Source organism: Trachurus japonicus, chromosome 1 (genome assembly GCF_045865225.1).
Source record: "Trachurus japonicus isolate A0001 chromosome 1, Traja_1.0".
Taxonomy (NCBI): Eukaryota; Metazoa; Chordata; class Actinopteri; order Carangiformes; family Carangidae; genus Trachurus; species Trachurus japonicus.
In genome coordinates, this window is record NC_140907.1 from 15,423,373 (window position 1) to 15,440,007 (window position 16,635).

The following is a 16,635-nucleotide window of genomic DNA, read 5'->3' on the forward strand; positions in this document are numbered from 1 at the left end:
TTTTTTCACACTATAACCAAAGACAACAAGTGGCTGTGATTTTACAAAACACAACTTGCCGTTTTGTTTTCTGTTGAGGCTGTTTTTTTTGTCTTGGACGTTTGGGGTTCCTTATGTGGTGCCTGCAATTGTACAGAGGAAATGTATGCTATTGTCATATCATTTCTCTATAAATCTGACCTTTTTGTACATCATATTTCATAATTTACAGGGATGTGTGTTGATTCACAACATATATACACTACAATACATTATTTCACTCTAACAACTTTGACCGCTCAAGCCCCTCACGACACACGGTGTTATTTCGAACTTTTATTGAGTCATTAATTTGCGCAGCAAATCATGTGAGACCCTCCTCTCATTCTTCAGAGGACATTTATGTAAAATGTAACGCTCATGCTTATAAACGTTAGAGTAGCGAGTAGCATGAGTAGCGTAAAGTCAGCATAACGTAGAGTAGCGCAGCTCCTTATGGAAATGTGCAACAAGTGAGCGAGCAGAGAGAGTGACTAAAGTGATAAAAGCGAACAGAGTGGCCAACAGCACAGAAAGAGATTAGCAGGAAGTTGGCAGAACATGTAGTTTGTCAGTTAATAAATGCTACAGCTTCTGAAGCCAACGGTAACAGTACGTTTTTAGCTGCTGAGTAGCGTTAGCTACATGAATTAGCTGCTTGTCATTACTATGTGTGTGTGTCCAGAGGAGCAGAGAGAGATGCAAGGAGAGGTGCGAGGAGAAGGATCTAGAGAATTTTCCACAATGAATATAGTTCATACTTCATAAAAACGAGTGTCCATCTAAAAACAGCCCAGTGCAGTACTTTGCCCTCCCCACCTGCATCAAACATCTTGTGAGTGTGTGAAAGAATATATTCTAATACTCACTTCATCAGCTGGCGTGTCAGACGTTGCACTGCTGAGTGTCAGAGCCTTGCTCGTCTCACCACAGAATTCCTGGAGATAAGAGAAAGGTGCAAATAAAACAATTGGAATAGTAATGAACAGTAATAATGAATTGTCATGCAGCAATTATTGTGCTACAACACTGGCAATATGTACAACAGACATCACATTGCAGCAAGTAGGATATACGATGGTCCTCACAAGGAGAGCTGTCCTTACAACTCAGTTTAGAGATGCACCACTGACACACAAGTGACACAACTTACTCACACAATGGGCTCACCTCTATTCAAATTTGACAAGTTATGTGCTGTCCTTATAAGACACACTGCGACCTGACAGCCTTAACCTTATCAGGTATTTTGAAACATTCCACCATCTTCTGTCTGACCCAAAGTGCAGAGATACTGGAGTGCAGTGTTTCCCCTATATTCATTCAGATTACGCTAGATTACGAGCGCCACTGCTAATGTCAACGCGCTACTAAGGATTTTTACTCACACTGTGTGAGCACAACGACACACGGTGTTATTTTGGACTTTTATTGAGTCATTAATTTGCGCAGCAAATCATGTGAGACCCTCCTCTCATTCTTCAGAGGACATTTATGTAAAATGTAACGCTCATGCTTATAAACGTTAGAGTAGCGAGTAGCATGAGTAGCGTAAAGTCAGCATAACGTAGAGTAGCGCAGCTCCTTATGGAAATGTGCAACAAGTGAGCGAGCAGAGAGAGTGACTAAAGTGATAAAAGCGAACAGAGTGGCAACAGCACAGAAAGAGATTAGCAGGAAGTTGGCAGAACATGTAGTTTGTCAGTTAATAAATGCTACAGCTTCTGAAGCCAACGGTAACAGTACGTTTTTAGCTGCTGAGTAGCGTTAGCTACATTAATTAGCTGCTTGTCATTACTATGTGTGTGTGTCCAGAGGAGCAGAGAGAGATGCAAGGAGAGGTGCGAGGAGAAGGATCTAGAGAATTTTCCACAATGAATATAGTTCATACTTCATAAAAACGAGTGTCCATCTAAAAACAGCCCAGTGCAGTACTTTGCCCTCGCCACCTGCATCAAACATCTTGTGAGTGTGTGAAAGAATATATTCTAATACTCACTTCATCAGCTGGCGTGTCAGACGTTGCACTGCTGAGTGTCAGAGCCTTGCTCGTCTCACCACAGAATTCCTGGAGATAAGAGAAAGGTGCAAATAAAACAATTGGAATAGTAATGAACAGTAATAATGAATTGTCATGCAGCAATTATTGTGCTACAACACTGGCAATATGTACAACAGACATCACATTGCAGCAAGTAGGATATACGATGGTCCTCACAAGGAGAGCTGTCCTTACAACTCAGTTTAGAGATGCACCACTGACACACAAGTGACACAACTTACTCACACAATGGGCTCACCTCTATTCAAATTTGACAAGTTATGTGCTGTCCTTATAAGACACACTGCGACCTGACAGCCTTAACCTTATCAGGTATTTTGAAACATTCCACCATCTTCTGTCTGACCCAAAGTGCAGAGATACTGGAGTGCAGTGTTTCCCCTATATTCATTCAGATTACGCTAGATTACGAGCGCCACTGCTAATGTCAACGCGCTACTAAGGATTTTTACTCACACTGTGTGAGCACAACGACACACGGTGTTATTTCGGACTTTTATTGAGTCATTAATTTGCGCAGCAAATCATGTGAGACCCTCCTCTCATTCTTCAGAGGACATTTATGTAAAATGTAACGCTCATGCTTATAAACGTTAGAGTAGCGAGTAGCATGAGTAGCGTAAAGTCAGCGTAACGTAGAGTAGCGCAGCTCCTTATGGAAATGTGCAACAAGTGAGCGAGCAGAGAGAGTGACTAAAGTGATCAAAGCGAACAGAGTGGCAACAGCACAGAAAGAGATTAGCAGGAAGTTGGCAGAACATGTAGTTTGTCAGTTAATAAATGCTACAGCTTCTGAAGCCAACGGTAACAGTACGTTTTTAGCTGCTGAGTAGCGTTAGCTACATGAATTAGCTGCTTGTCATTACTATGTGTGTGTGTGTCCAGAGGAGCAGAGAGAGATGCAAGGAGAGGTGCGAGGAGAAGGATCTAGAGAATTTTCCACAATGAATATAGTTCATACTTCATAAAAACGAGTGTCCATCTAAAAACAGCCCAGTGCAGTACTTTGCCCTCCCCACCTGCATCAAACATCTTGTGAGTGTGTGAAAGAATATATTCTAATACTCACTTCATCAGCTGGCGTGTCAGACGTTGCACTGCTGAGTGTCAGAGCCTTGCTCGTCTCACCACAGAATTCCTGGAGATAAGAGAAAGGTGCAAATAAAACAATTGGAATAGTAATGAACAGTAATAATGAATTGTCATGCAGCAATTATTGTGCTACAACACTGGCAATATGTACAACAGACATCACATTGCAGCAAGTAGGATGACGTGTTGTGTAGGTGCTTTTTTCACACTATAACCAAAGACAACAAGTGGCTGTGATTTTACAAAACACAACTTGCCGTTTTGTTTTCTGTTGAGGCTGTTTTTTTTGTCTTGGACGTTTGGGGTTCCTTATGTGGTGCCTGCAATTGTACAGAGGAAATGTATGCTATTGTCATATCATTTCTCTATAAATCTGACCTTTTTGTACATCATATTTCATAATTTACAGGGATGTGTGTTGATTCACAACATATATACACTACAATACATTATTTCACTCTAACAACTTTGACCGCTCAAGCCCCTCACGACACACGGTGTTATTTCGAACTTTTATTGAGTCATTAATTTGCGCAGCAAATCATGTGAGACCCTCCTCTCATTCTTCAGAGGACATTTATGTAAAATGTAACGCTCATGCTTATAAACGTTAGAGTAGCGAGTAGCATGAGTAGCGTAAAGTCAGCATAACGTAGAGTAGCGCAGCTCCTTATGGAAATGTGCAACAAGTGAGCGAGCAGAGAGAGTGACTAAAGTGATCAAAGCGAACAGAGTGGCAACAGCACAGAAAGAGATTAGCAGGAAGTTGGCAGAACATGCAGTTTGTCAGTTAATAAATGCTACAGCTTCTGAAGCCAACGGTAACAGTACGTTTTTAGCTGCTGAGTAGCGTTAGCTACATTAATTAGCTGCTTGTCATTACTATGTGTGTGTGTCCAGAGGAGCAGAGAGAGATGCAAGGAGAGGTGCGAGGAGAAGGATCTAGAGAATTTTCCACAATGAATATAGTTCATACTTCATAAAAACGAGTGTCCATCTAAAAACAGCCCAGTGCAGTACTTTGCCCTCCCCACCTGCATCAAACATCTTGTGAGTGTGTGAAAGAATATATTCTAATACTCACTTCATCAGCTGGCGTGTCAGACGTTGCACTGCTGAGTGTCAGAGCCTTGCTCGTCTCACCACAGAATTCCTGGAGATAAGAGAAAGGTGCAAATAAAACAATTGGAATAGTAATGAACAGTAATAATGAATTGTCATGCAGCAATTATTGTGCTACAACACTGGCAATATGTACAACAGACATCACATTGCAGCAAGTAGGATATACGATGGTCCTCACAAGGAGAGCTGTCCTTACAACTCAGTTTAGAGATGCACCACTGACACACAAGTGACACAACTTACTCACACAATGGGCTCACCTCTATTCAAATTTGACAAGTTATGTGCTGTCCTTATAAGACACACTGCGACCTGACAGCCTTAACCTTATCAGGTATTTTGAAACATTCCACCATCTTCTGTCTGACCCAAAGTGCAGAGATACTGGAGTGCAGTGTTTCCCCTATATTCATTCAGATTACGCTAGATTACGAGCGCCACTGCTAATGTCAACGCGCTACTAAGGATTTTTACTCACACTGTGTGAGCACAACGACACACGGTGTTATTTCGGACTTTTATTGAGTCATTAATTTGCGCAGCAAATCATGTGAGACCCTCCTCTCATTCTTCAGAGGACATTTATGTAAAATGTAACGCTCATGCTTATAAACGTTAGAGTAGCGAGTAGCATGAGTAGCGTAAAGTCAGCGTAACGTAGAGTAGCGCAGCTCCTTATGGAAATGTGCAACAAGTGAGCGAGCAGAGAGAGTGACTAAAGTGATAAAAGCGAACAGAGTGGCAACAGCACAGAAAGAGATTAGCAGGAAGTTGGCAGAACATGTAGTTTGTCAGTTAATAAATGCTACAGCTTCTGAAGCCAACGGTAACAGTACGTTTTTAGCTGCTGAGTAGCGTTAGCTACATGAATTAGCTGCTTGTCATTACTATGTGTGTGTGTCCAGAGGAGCAGAGAGAGATGCAAGGAGAGGTGCGAGGAGAAGGATCTAGAGAATTTTCCACAATGAATATAGTTCATACTTCATAAAAACGAGTGTCCATCTAAAAACAGCCCAGTGCAGTACTTTGCCCTCGCCACCTGCATCAAACATCTTGTGAGTGTGTGAAAGAATATATTCTAATACTCACTTCATCAGCTGGCGTGTCAGACGTTGCACTGCTGAGTGTCAGAGCCTTGCTCGTCTCACCACAGAATTCCTGGAGATAAGAGAAAGGTGCAAATAAAACAATTGGAATAGTAATGAACAGTAATAATGAATTGTCATGCAGCAATTATTGTGCTACAACACTGGCAATATGTACAACAGACATCACATTGCAGCAAGTAGGATATACGATGGTCCTCACAAGGAGAGCTGTCCTTACAACTCAGTTTAGAGATGCACCACTGACACACAAGTGACACAACTTACTCACACAATGGGCTCACCTCTATTCAAATTTGACAAGTTATGTGCTGTCCTTATAAGACACACTGCGACCTGACAGCCTTAACCTTATCAGGTATTTTGAAACATTCCACCATCTTCTGTCTGACCCAAAGTGCAGAGATACTGGAGTGCAGTGTTTCCCCTATATTCATTCAGATTACGCTAGATTACGAGCGCCACTGCTAATGTCAACGCGCTACTAAGGATTTTTACTCACACTGTGTGAGCACAACGACACACGGTGTTATTTCGGACTTTTATTGAGTCATTAATTTGCGCAGCAAATCATGTGAGACCCTCCTCTCATTCTTCAGAGGACATTTATGTAAAATGTAACGCTCATGCTTATAAACGTTAGAGTAGCGAGTAGCATGAGTAGCGTAAAGTCAGCGTAACGTAGAGTAGCGCAGCTCCTTATGGAAATGTGCAACAAGTGAGCGAGCAGAGAGAGTGACTAAAGTGATCAAAGCGAACAGAGTGGCAACAGCACAGAAAGAGATTAGCAGGAAGTTGGCAGAACATGTAGTTTGTCAGTTAATAAATGCTACAGCTTCTGAAGCCAACGGTAACAGTACGTTTTTAGCTGCTGAGTAGCGTTAGCTACATGAATTAGCTGCTTGTCATTACTATGTGTGTGTGTGTCCAGAGGAGCAGAGAGAGATGCAAGGAGAGGTGCGAGGAGAAGGATCTAGAGAATTTTCCACAATGAATATAGTTCATACTTCATAAAAACGAGTGTCCATCTAAAAACAGCCCAGTGCAGTACTTTGCCCTCGCCACCTGCATCAAACATCTTGTGAGTGTGTGAAAGAATATATTCTAATACTCACTTCATCAGCTGGCGTGTCAGACGTTGCACTGCTGAGTGTCAGAGCCTTGCTCGTCTCACCACAGAATTCCTGGAGATAAGAGAAAGGTGCAAATAAAACAATTGGAATAGTAATGAACAGTAATAATGAATTGTCATGCAGCAATTATTGTGCTACAACACTGGCAATATGTACAACAGACATCACATTGCAGCAAGTAGGATATACGATGGTCCTCACAAGGAGAGCTGTCCTTACAACTCAGTTTAGAGATGCACCACTGACACACAAGTGACACAACTTACTCACACAATGGGCTCACCTCTATTCAAATTTGACAAGTTATGTGCTGTCCTTATAAGACACACTGCGACCTGACAGCCTTAACCTTATCAGGTATTTTGAAACATTCCACCATCTTCTGTCTGACCCAAAGTGCAGAGATACTGGAGTGCAGTGTTTCCCCTATATTCATTCAGATTACGCTAGATTACGAGCGCCACTGCTAATGTCAACGCGCTACTAAGGATTTTTACTCACACTGTGTGAGCACAACGACACACGGTGTTATTTCGGACTTTTATTGAGTCATTAATTTGCGCAGCAAATCATGTGAGACCCTCCTCTCATTCTTCAGAGGACATTTATGTAAAATGTAACGCTCATGCTTATAAACGTTAGAGTAGCGAGTAGCATGAGTAGCGTAAAGTCAGCGTAACGTAGAGTAGCGCAGCTCCTTATGGAAATGTGCAACAAGTGAGCGAGCAGAGAGAGTGACTAAAGTGATCAAAGCGAACAGAGTGGCAACAGCACAGAAAGAGATTAGCAGGAAGTTGGCAGAACATGTAGTTTGTCAGTTAATAAATGCTACAGCTTCTGAAGCCAACGGTAACAGTACGTTTTTAGCTGCTGAGTAGCGTTAGCTACATGAATTAGCTGCTTGTCATTACTATGTGTGTGTGTGTCCAGAGGAGCAGAGAGAGATGCAAGGAGAGGTGCGAGGAGAAGGATCTAGAGAATTTTCCACAATGAATATAGTTCATACTTCATAAAAACGAGTGTCCATCTAAAAACAGCCCAGTGCAGTACTTTGCCCTCCCCACCTGCATCAAACATCTTGTGAGTGTGTGAAAGAATATATTCTAATACTCACTTCATCAGCTGGCGTGTCAGACGTTGCACTGCTGAGTGTCAGAGCCTTGCTCGTCTCACCACAGAATTCCTGGAGATAAGAGAAAGGTGCAAATAAAACAATTGGAATAGTAATGAACAGTAATAATGAATTGTCATGCAGCAATTATTGTGCTACAACACTGGCAATATGTACAACAGACATCACATTGCAGCAAGTAGGATGACGTGTTGTGTAGGTGCTTTTTTCACACTATAACCAAAGACAACAAGTGGCTGTGATTTTACAAAACACAACTTGCCGTTTTGTTTTCTGTTGAGGCTGTTTTTTTTGTCTTGGACGTTTGGGGTTCCTTATGTGGTGCCTGCAATTGTACAGAGGAAATGTATGCTATTGTCATATCATTTCTCTATAAATCTGACCTTTTTGTACATCATATTTCATAATTTACAGGGATGTGTGTTGATTCACAACATATATACACTACAATACATTATTTCACTCTAACAACTTTGACCGCTCAAGCCCCTCACGACACACGGTGTTATTTCGAACTTTTATTGAGTCATTAATTTGCGCAGCAAATCATGTGAGACCCTCCTCTCATTCTTCAGAGGACATTTATGTAAAATGTAACGCTCATGCTTATAAACGTTAGAGTAGCGAGTAGCATGAGTAGCGTAAAGTCAGCATAACGTAGAGTAGCGCAGCTCCTTATGGAAATGTGCAACAAGTGAGCGAGCAGAGAGAGTGACTAAAGTGATCAAAGCGAACAGAGTGGCCAACAGCACAGAAAGAGATTAGCAGGAAGTTGGCAGAACATGCAGTTTGTCAGTTAATAAATGCTACAGCTTCTGAAGCCAACGGTAACAGTACGTTTTTAGCTGCTGAGTAGCGTTAGCTACATTAATTAGCTGCTTGTCATTACTATGTGTGTGTGTCCAGAGGAGCAGAGAGAGATGCAAGGAGAGGTGCGAGGAGAAGGATCTAGAGAATTTTCCACAATGAATATAGTTCATACTTCATAAAAACGAGTGTCCATCTAAAAACAGCCCAGTGCAGTACTTTGCCCTCCCCACCTGCATCAAACATCTTGTGAGTGTGTGAAAGAATATATTCTAATACTCACTTCATCAGCTGGCGTGTCAGACGTTGCACTGCTGAGTGTCAGAGCCTTGCTCGTCTCACCACAGAATTCCTGGAGATAAGAGAAAGGTGCAAATAAAACAATTGGAATAGTAATGAACAGTAATAATGAATTGTCATGCAGCAATTATTGTGCTACAACACTGGCAATATGTACAACAGACATCACATTGCAGCAAGTAGGATATACGATGGTCCTCACAAGGAGAGCTGTCCTTACAACTCAGTTTAGAGATGCACCACTGACACACAAGTGACACAACTTACTCACACAATGGGCTCACCTCTATTCAAATTTGACAAGTTATGTGCTGTCCTTATAAGACACACTGCGACCTGACAGCCTTAACCTTATCAGGTATTTTGAAACATTCCACCATCTTCTGTCTGACCCAAAGTGCAGAGATACTGGAGTGCAGTGTTTCCCCTATATTCATTCAGATTACGCTAGATTACGAGCGCCACTGCTAATGTCAACGCGCTACTAAGGATTTTTACTCACACTGTGTGAGCACAACGACACACGGTGTTATTTCGGACTTTTATTGAGTCATTAATTTGCGCAGCAAATCATGTGAGACCCTCCTCTCATTCTTCAGAGGACATTTATGTAAAATGTAACGCTCATGCTTATAAACGTTAGAGTAGCGAGTAGCATGAGTAGCGTAAAGTCAGCATAACGTAGAGTAGCGCAGCTCCTTATGGAAATGTGCAACAAGTGAGCGAGCAGAGAGAGTGACTAAAGTGATCAAAGCGAACAGAGTGGCAACAGCACAGAAAGAGATTAGCAGGAAGTTGGCAGAACATGTAGTTTGTCAGTTAATAAATGCTACAGCTTCTGAAGCCAACGGTAACAGTACGTTTTTAGCTGCTGAGTAGCGTTAGCTACATGAATTAGCTGCTTGTCATTACTATGTGTGTGTGTGTCCAGAGGAGCAGAGAGAGATGCAAGGAGAGGTGCGAGGAGAAGGATCTAGAGAATTTTCCACAATGAATATAGTTCATACTTCATAAAAACGAGTGTCCATCTAAAAACAGCCCAGTGCAGTACTTTGCCCTCCCCACCTGCATCAAACATCTTGTGAGTGTGTGAAAGAATATATTCTAATACTCACTTCATCAGCTGGCGTGTCAGACGTTGCACTGCTGAGTGTCAGAGCCTTGCTCGTCTCACCACAGAATTCCTGGAGATAAGAGAAAGGTGCAAATAAAACAATTGGAATAGTAATGAACAGTAATAATGAATTGTCATGCAGCAATTATTGTGCTACAACACTGGCAATATGTACAACAGACATCACATTGCAGCAAGTAGGATATACGATGGTCCTCACAAGGAGAGCTGTCCTTACAACTCAGTTTAGAGATGCACCACTGACACACAAGTGACACAACTTACTCACACAATGGGCTCACCTCTATTCAAATTTGACAAGTTATGTGCTGTCCTTATAAGACACACTGCGACCTGACAGCCTTAACCTTATCAGGTATTTTGAAACATTCCACCATCTTCTGTCTGACCCAAAGTGCAGAGATACTGGAGTGCAGTGTTTCCCCTATATTCATTCAGATTACGCTAGATTACGAGCGCCACTGCTAATGTCAACGCGCTACTAAGGATTTTTACTCACACTGTGTGAGCACAACGACACACGGTGTTATTTCGGACTTTTATTGAGTCATTAATTTGCGCAGCAAATCATGTGAGACCCTCCTCTCATTCTTCAGAGGACATTTATGTAAAATGTAACGCTCATGCTTATAAACGTTAGAGTAGCGAGTAGCATGAGTAGCGTAAAGTCAGCGTAACGTAGAGTAGCGCAGCTCCTTATGGAAATGTGCAACAAGTGAGCGAGCAGAGAGAGTGACTAAAGTGATAAAAGCGAACAGAGTGGCAACAGCACAGAAAGAGATTAGCAGGAAGTTGGCAGAACATGTAGTTTGTCAGTTAATAAATGCTACAGCTTCTGAAGCCAACGGTAACAGTACGTTTTTAGCTGCTGAGTAGCGTTAGCTACATGAATTAGCTGCTTGTCATTACTATGTGTGTGTGTCCAGAGGAGCAGAGAGAGATGCAAGGAGAGGTGCGAGGAGAAGGATCTAGAGAATTTTCCACAATGAATATAGTTCATACTTCATAAAAACGAGTGTCCATCTAAAAACAGCCCAGTGCAGTACTTTGCCCTCGCCACCTGCATCAAACATCTTGTGAGTGTGTGAAAGAATATATTCTAATACTCACTTCATCAGCTGGCGTGTCAGACGTTGCACTGCTGAGTGTCAGAGCCTTGCTCGTCTCACCACAGAATTCCTGGAGATAAGAGAAAGGTGCAAATAAAACAATTGGAATAGTAATGAACAGTAATAATGAATTGTCATGCAGCAATTATTGTGCTACAACACTGGCAATATGTACAACAGACATCACATTGCAGCAAGTAGGATGACGTGTTGTGTAGGTGCTTTTTTCACACTATAACCAAAGACAACAAGTGGCTGTGATTTTACAAAACACAACTTGCCGTTTTGTTTTCTGTTGAGGCTGTTTTTTTTGTCTTGGACGTTTGGGGTTCCTTATGTGGTGCCTGCAATTGTACAGAGGAAATGTATGCTATTGTCATATCATTTCTCTATAAATCTGACCTTTTTGTACATCATATTTCATAATTTACAGGGATGTGTGTTGATTCACAACATATATACACTACAATACATTATTTCACTCTAACAACTTTGACTGCTCAAGCCCCTCACTGATTATGATACAGATTAGCTGAAGACAGGTGAAATTCTCATACTAAATTCTATAACACTGTACAAATGTCTCTTCATGAAGTGAATTCCTGAGATAAGCACTCATACTACTGTTACTTTCCCTCTCATTTAACAAACACCATCATTAAGAGAACATCAGAACATAAACTCACTATTGAGCGCCATGGCCAAGGGGAATCACCATAGTCATAGGTTATTTCCATTCCTGGAAATATGTCCCTAATTGCAAAAAGGCACAAGTGTGGCCTTCCTTCGACTACTATTTTTTTCATTTTGCAGTTTGGATTTATGTGGTTGTCATTTGCTAGGCGCCCAAGTGTCCCATCTTCTTTGGAAGCATCTATGCTGTAACAAAAAAAAAACATTGCCTGCGATTAACTAATTCAAGATGTCATGACAAAAACATTTTCAGTGTAAGCCTTCTTTGTAAACTCATTAAATCATACATGCAATATTAGTTAAAATTTTAATTAATTTCAATCATACAGTATGAATTCAAAATGTTGATATAAAAGATACATTTTTCTACATTTCAGTAAATTAACAAGCAACAAACTTACCAATAGCACTTGCCATTCCAAATAAAATCAAATAAAAATGGGTTGTTTTTGTCATTGAATCGTTGACTCAATGACAGAAGTCCACGGTACTCCAATAAAAAGGATGATGACGCAATGAATTGCTTGGCAAAAACCCCTCTCCCTAAAATAGCAAGAACAGAATGAAAACAAGAATTTAAGTCCAACTATTTGGCTATATGGCTCATCTTTTCAGACAGATAAATTATGCAAAACCTTAGACTCTAAGTACTGTCCACATATCAGGTTTATCTGGGTTGGCCACTCACATTTATTTGCGTCCTGTCTGTACATTTGGAGTACAGTTTTTATATTTGCTTGATCAACACCAACTCACAACCAGCTCCACACTTGCATTTAAAGGTGTTCATTGACAGTAGCAACACTTTTTGACGTGAAGATGTATAAAACTGCTCGAGTTAACTAGAGCTGCTGTGATATGACTGTCAGCAGTGTCAGAACATGGTATGATACTAACAACTTACCTTTAAATGTGTCAATGAATTTTTCCTCTACGATGGGTTTATCCTTGCCTAGAATAATATGGTCCACTGCATCCTGTTTTGGAGACTTTCGCCTCCCTCTCGCTGTCATCTTTAACTGCAATAATTCCCAGAGAACATTAAAAACTAAACCAATATTTATTCATATTGACAACAACATTAACAATGACATTATGTTTAAGTTAAAGCAGAAGTAAGTGATATATTTGTGTTAATATAAGTCTTAAATAGTTATATCTTCCGACAGCAATCACTTCTATAGAGTGTTTGGTCTGAAACACGGGTCTGTCAGTCACTCTGCTCTGCTCTGAGCCGAGGAGAAAACATTTATCGTATCCTACAGTTTTTATCCAATGAGGAGAGAGAACGGCATGCAGGGCTGTGTGTGCAGCCAAGGAACGCCGTGAATGTGGTGACGTACGGACAAGGACTGTTATGGTGCGTTCAAGGAAACTCGTATTTTTCCGACCGTGAAGTGGTACCAGTTCGATCTGGTACGAGTTCACGGGTCAGAAGTTACGAGTGGCCGTTATAGTGACTTTCACCGGTAAAACAGGTCGGAGAAACACGAGTGGGTTGCCTGGAACGCTACAAAGTCGTAAGTTGTGACTTGAAGCTGTAATTTACGATTTCAAAAGCCTGCCTGGAACGCAGCATTAGCCAAAACGACCGGACCACTTACTTCTGCTTTAAGTTGGTTAAGTAATTAACAGTGACATCTATTTAGGTCAGAAAGCATCACTACAGAACAGTGCATTGATGAAGGGAGCAGGATGAGCCATACATCATAAATGCATACACTTAGGTTAAATATATTTAAAAACAAATTACTGATTACTCATTGTCTGTTGCTCTCTTACCATTTCAGTGTTTCCCATAAGTTATGAAAATAAATGAAAATTAAATATATTCCTACATGTATTTTATGTAGGGGGACCATATTTTGATTGTCAAAAAATAGGAACCTCGAGACACAAATTTAGACAGGTTAATTAATAAAGTACCGCAGTATTCTGTGCAACGCGCCAGTCAATTCAATTACATTTAAGTACAATTTTGGTCCCATGGAGGAGGCACATAAATTACGTAACTGAAACACTGCTGCTTATGTGTATGTATGTAAATATAGCACAACACTGTAGCCCACTGTTCTTATGGTTTCCTCGACGATCGTGTGAGGCATTGGAGCAGTTTTTAACGGAGCAGTTATTTCCAGGCATTGTTAAAACAGTACAGAGTTGCATCAACCTCCTCTGCTAGCAGCTACCGTGCCAACAACAAGGCAAAGCTCAGCTGCACTCGGAGGGGCGTACCTTCCAACATGGCGGAAAGGGGAGGGGCTCTGTGCCGTGACGACAACTCCTCATTCTCCATGAGGAAAATAGCCTACTATTTCTCTAGATAGCCTCGTCAAATTACAGCGGTGCCAAATAGTGACTTCTCACTAAATAAACCATAGCCTACTCATTTGACTTATTTGATTGTCACGATCATGAACGTCATCGTGTTATCTTTCACATACTAACCTGTCGGTCTTTAAACTCCTTGTACAACTCTGCGTGCTTGTCGGCTACGCCAGGTTCAAGCTGTTGGCTCCCTTTGCTTATATTTGTTTGTAGCACTGACGAGAAACAGGTCTCGGTTCCTAAGCAAAATTGAATATACGACTGCACCCAGCATCTCTATTAACGTTGTACCAGAAAACACCGTCTATAACGGAGACTCTCGCCCGCCCCTCCCTTGGTGCTTACCTGCAGCTACACGAGAGCGAGTGCCACTGCCCACTAGTTAATCACTCGCGGATAATTTTCTCAGACGGATAAAATAAAATTTAACATTATAAATGGCCCACCAAATAAAGCCTATTTGTGGGAAACACTGCATTTACCTAGTTTATGCTATATAGATGCTGTATATTTTAGGTGTGTTCAGGGCTTGACGCTTAGCATTTTCCCAGGTAGCACGTGTGCTACTAAGTTGAAAAATCTAGTAGCACACAAATAATTTTAGTAGCACACAAATAATTTTAAATAATAACGTCATATGAGGTCAATGAGGAGGCATTTATAAGCAAAACAGTTCAATTCATAGCTTTTTAACAGGGATGCCAACGGGTCAGGACCAAAAAAGATCTTAGAGCGGTGACACTCACCATTAACATAATACATGTGCATTTAAATACATTATAATATCATGGAAAAGTCCATTTCCAGTAGTTCAAATCAAACAGCCCCAACCAAGTATTGAGTGCATATAGATGGACAACATTTCTATATTAAAAATGCTTTAAAGAAAAGAGAAAAAAAGGTTCCTTTGTAGTATTTACATTTTTGGGAATACTGAATTTCAGGTCTTCATATAGGCTACAGTATATAATGTGTTAGTTTCACTTTTTGAATTTAATTAGTGACATAGGCCTTAATAAACTCTTCCATGATATTCTAATGCACCTGTACATTGGAAATGAGTGATAGCCTAGTATATAGCCTACTGCATACATCTTGACAGCTCTACCTTACTTTACTTTTTTGTATAATCCCAACAGACATGTCCAGTGATGTTCAGCCTTGTGTGTTTACATTTGTCTGACCCGATTATTCAAGTCAGTGGCCCTGAAATGTGTGTTTCTCTTCTACACATTCTACATCGCGGACGCCACGTCTTTTCACCTACAGTACGGGCTTCCTTTCAAACGGGGCCGAGCTCCGAGGGAAACAGCTGCCTGGCACAGCAACGTAGAGAACCGCGGCGCACAGCTCCATGGACATGCACGGAATAAAAACAACAACAACATCGCCGTTACACCGAGTGCTCGCGGATACGGCGCTGCTTTGGGTTGTGAGCATATGAACGAGTTCGCTTTACACTACGTGTACGGAGGCGGAGCGGGGGCCTTCGCGGGGGCTTGGCTGGTCACACAGGGAGCTACAGCGCCAGATGTGACCAGGCAGACCGGTTGACATGTGCGCCGATCTGAAACTACCTCCACTCCGTGCGCTGCTTCGGTTTGGTTCCGCGTGCAGTCTCTTTTTTTCAGCTGATGCTGCATTCAAGTGCACAACCGGCCACAACCTCCAAACGTTCGCAACACATCATAAAACATTTATTATACAACAGTTAGTTCCGACCGGTCCCAACCGAGCAATTGAATTGGACAAGAGACGTCCCATGAGTGCTGATATACAGTATAACAGCACTGCGACTTTTTACGGACGTTATCACTCCGCTGTTCAGCTGGACAGGAGCTAAGTCAGAGCCAGGCTCCCCATACAGGAGCTGCCCCATCTCTCTGCTGCTGCTACAGTTAGAAACGGACCTGAACATTAAAACCTGGACCTGACCTGGTCCGTCTCATTGGCGATAAATCTCTACTAAACCCAGCTTGAAAACAAATTGCCGCGGGGCAACTACGTTTTGACGGCGATGTGTTTTGATATTAGCGTTAGCTGTTGTTAGCCACGTAGCTCAGCTACGGTACAATTTGGTAGTCGCACACGTGCTAACTTACTAATTGCATTTCACAATTCGCACTGATCTGTTTTTTACTCGCATTTGCGACGAGGGGCTCGTGGGTGTGTTGGTTAAAACGTGCTTTTATGCTTGCCCTCTTCGCTGCAGGTAATAGCCACTGCCATGTACTTACCGAGGAAACTAGGTTAGAGCAAACAATTCACTGCTCACAAACGGCTGGCACAAACAGCCAGTAAATTAAAATATTACCATCCCTAGATACATTTTTATTGCTAATACATTTATAGTTCGTCAGTATCACTTACCAATTTTGTTAATCCAAGTTTCTGCCTGGAGCCATCATGCACACTCTCTTCGGTGCCACTTCGCGCCAACTGGTGATGGACAACTCAGCAGCCAAATCACAGATCAGAATCTGCCTGATTGACGTCAGCTTCAGCCAATCACTGATCAGGTGTTCAGCCAATGAAAGGCTCTCATTCAGTGTAACCCAATCATTTAATGTGTATGGAGCTGCAGTACCACAAACC

At 41.6% G+C, this 16,635-nt stretch overlaps 1 protein-coding gene and 1 long non-coding RNA gene across 2 annotated transcripts in view; both read right to left on the reverse strand.

Annotated features, from left to right (window-relative positions):
* Positions 1 to 16,635, reverse strand: part of LOC146991580 (uncharacterized) — a 45,541-nt gene that overhangs the window by 26,442 nt on the left and 2,464 nt on the right. The gene's annotated exons all lie outside the window — the stretch shown is intronic.
* On the reverse strand, positions 11,775 to 12,732 carry LOC146991581 (uncharacterized). The gene is made up of 3 exons (XR_015037113.1): positions 12,617 to 12,732; positions 12,114 to 12,255; positions 11,775 to 11,898 (listed from the first exon to the last, which is right to left on the reverse strand). It is a non-coding gene; the product is annotated as an uncharacterized LOC146991581 (long non-coding RNA).